Here is a 3,569-nt window from a genome sequence, read left to right as displayed (position 1 = left end):
AGAGGGAGAAGCAAGCTCCCCACTGAGCAAGGAGCCAGCTGCGGGACTTGATCCTAGGACCCTGGGATTACAACTTGAGCTGAAGGCAGACATTTAACTGACTGAGCTCCCCTGATTTTGACTGAATATTTTAAATCCACTGTTGAGACCTACTGCTCAAAAAAAAAGATTCCTTTCAAAAGGACAATGCACCTGGTCACCCAGGAGCTCTGCTGTAGGTATACAGTGAGATTAATGTTGTGTTCAGGCCTGCTAACACAACATCCACTCCATAGTCCGTGGGTCAAAGAGTAATTTTTAACTCTCAAGCCTTCTTATTGAAGAAATACTTTGCATAAAGCTATTACTGCCACAGATAGTGATTCCTCTGATGGGTGTGGGCAAAGTAAACTAAACACTGCCAGAAAGGATTCACCATTCTAGATGCCATTAAGAATATTTGTGATTCATGGGAAGAGGTCAAAATACCAACACTAACAGGAGATTGGAGGAAGTTGACGCCAACCCTATTGATGACTTTGAGGGGCTCAAGACTTCAGTGGGGGAGGCGACTGCAGATGGGGTGGGAATAGCAAGAGAACTAGAAGCAGAAGTGGAGCCTGAACATGGGACTGAATTACTACAGTGTTGTGATAAAACTTCAACAGATAGTGAGTTGTTTCTTATGGATGATCAAAAAAGTAGTTTCTTGAGATGAAATCTACCCTTGATGAAGATGCTATGAAGATTATTGCACATGACAACAAAAGATCTAGAATATTCCACAAGCTTAGTTGATAAAGCAATGGCAGGGTGTGAGTGGATTGACTCCAATTCTGAAAGAAGTTCTACTGTGGGTAAAATGCTACCAAACAACATGGAAAGCTACAGAGAAATCATTCATAAAAGAGTCAATCTATGCAGCAAACTTCGTTGTTTTATTTTAGGAAATTGCCACAGCCACCCCAACGTTCAACAGCCACCATCCCGATGAGTCAGCAGCCATCGACATCAAGGCAAGACCTCCCACCAGCAAAAAGATTACGACTTGCTGAACGCTCAGATGATGGTTAGCATTTTTATTAGCAATAAAGTATTTTATTTTATTTTTTTATTTTTTATTTTTTTAAGATTTTGTTTATTTATTCAACAGAGATAGAGACAGCCAGCGAGAGAGGGAACACAGCAGGGGGAGTGGGAGATGAAGAAGCAGGCTCATAGCGGAGGAGCCTGATGTGGGGCTCGATCCCATAACGCTGGGATCACTCCCTGAGCCGAAGGCAGACGCTTAACCGCTGTGCCACCCAGGCGCCCCAGCAATAAAGTATTTTAAAATTAAGGTTTGTACATTATTGCTTTAGACATAATGCTATTGCACACCTAATAGATTACAGAATAGTACAAACATAACCTTAAAAAATATTTATGTATTTATTTTAGAGTGAGAGAGAGAGAGAGCATGGGGGAGGGACAGAGTGAGAGGGAGAGAGAGTCTTAAGCGGACTCTGCTCTGAGCGCAGAGCCCGACATGGGGCTTGATCTCACCTTGAGATCACAACCTGAGCTGAAACCAAGAGTTGGATGCCTAACTGACTGTGCCATCCACAAGCCCCCAAACATAACTCTTTTTTTGCACTGGGAAACCAAAAATTCATTTGACTTGCTTTATTATAATATTCACTTTATTGTAGTTGTCTGGAATTGAACTCACACTATCTCCAACGTATGCCATACTTACTACTCAATATTGCTGTGAACGTACACAAAACCCCACAAATAATCCAATTAAAAATGGGCGGAAGACATGAATAGACATTTTTTCCACGAAGACATCGAGATGGCGAACAGACACATGAAAAGATGCTCAACATCGCCCATCATCAGGGACATGCAAATCAAAACCACAATGAGATACCATCTCACGTCGGTCAGAATGGCTAAAATCAAGAACACAAGAAATGACAAATGTTGGCAAGGATGTGGAGCAAAGGAAACTTTGTGCACTGTTGATGGGAATGCAAGCTGGTGCGGCCACAGTGGATAAGAGTATGGAAGTCCCTCGAAAAATTAAAAACAGAATTACCATATGATCCAGTAATTCCACTACTGAGTATTTACCCAAAGAAAGTAAAAACATGAATTCAAAAAGATATATGCACCCCTATAATTATTGCAGGATTATTTACCATAGCCAAGATATGGAAGCAGCCCAAGTGTCCATCGATAGATGAATTGATAAAGAAGAGGTGGTGTGTATGTACAATGGCATATTACTGAGCCATAAAAAGAATGAAATCTTGCCATTTGCAACAACATGGATGGAGCTACAGGGTATAATGCTGAGTGAAATGAGTCAGTCAGGGAAAGACAAATGCCATATGATTTTGCACATATGTGGGATTTCAGCAACAAAACAAACCAACTAAAGAAACAAACAAAAAACCAGACTCTTAAATATAGAGAACAAACTGGTGGTTGCCAGGGGGGAGCTGGGTGGGGGATGGGTGAAACAGGTGAGGGGGATTAAAAGTACACCTGTCATGATGAGTACTGTGTAATGTACAGAACTGTTGCAAGATTATATTGTACGCCTGAAACTGATATAACACTGTATGTTAATTATACTTAAATTTAAAAATAAGTAAATAAACATTGCTGGTGGGAGACAATGCTAGTCAGGCAGTTTCACACAATGTGAAACAGATCCAAGCATTTTAGGAAAACAAGAATTACAGCAGCCAACGTATGTTGCCCTCAGTTACACGAATAGATTCGTGAAGGATGTCGCCTGCTGAGAGGCGGAGTCCCTAAAGAGGAAAATTCAGCCGGAGCTCTCGCTAACCTTGTCCGGCTCAGTGTCCCAAAGGAATGTGTCCACTCCACCTAGCCACAGCAGGGGAAGCCTTAGTCCCTCCCCTCCCCGGAACTCTGCCCATTATCTCCTCCTCTTCATTCTACAGCAGCAGGGAAGTACCACTAGGACGAGGTAGATTATGAGCAGTGGGACAGCGATGAGTCCCGGACCAGAGAGAGAGAGAGAGATCTGAAGCCCCCCCCGGCTCCAGCACAGAGAGGAAGAGAGCCTTTTGCCTGCCCGGTTCCTGGATGTAAAAACAGATCACAGATTCCTGTGCGTAAACCATTCAAACGTCGTTGTGGTGAGAGTTACAAGACAGCTCAGGACCTGTGGCACCACACGATCAATCTCCATCCCCAGGTGTCGGCTGAGATTATCGGGAAGTTGCAGCAGTAACATGCTGGTCCTCACCGGGCCAAGAGACCCTCACCAGCAGTTGCTGATTTTGAAAAAAAATTTGGAAAAAATTTTTGATTTTTTTCCCCAGGGGAAGCATTCAGCAACTCTTTAAAGAATGAAATGCATGCTTTGATTTTTTTTCTGGAATTTTGCAACGATGTGTCTTTGCAGAGTTCGTGATGTCGTACTTTTGCACATGTAATCATCATACCCATTTTCATTACTTTGGTATCAGGTGCTGAACAGAAAAAGCTCTAGGTTCTTCAGCACATTTCCCCCAAAACAAAATAAAATGGAGGGCATGTTGCATATTGTTTAGTTGTGTTGCAGTGAT

General features: G+C 42.5%; 1 pseudogene; it reads left to right on the top strand.

Annotated features, from left to right (window-relative positions):
- Positions 1-605: 605 nt before the first annotated feature.
- On the top strand, positions 606-3,232 carry LOC121102466 (annotated as a pseudogene).
- Positions 3,233-3,569: the final 337 nt, after the last annotated feature.

The sequence above is a fragment of the Ursus maritimus genome, unplaced genomic scaffold (assembly GCF_017311325.1).
Source record: "Ursus maritimus isolate PB19 unplaced genomic scaffold, ASM1731132v1 scaffold_14, whole genome shotgun sequence".
Classification (NCBI taxonomy): Eukaryota; Metazoa; Chordata; class Mammalia; order Carnivora; family Ursidae; genus Ursus; species Ursus maritimus.
The sequence above is the reverse complement of the archived record's forward strand: the minus strand, read 5'-3'. Positions and strand labels throughout refer to the sequence as shown.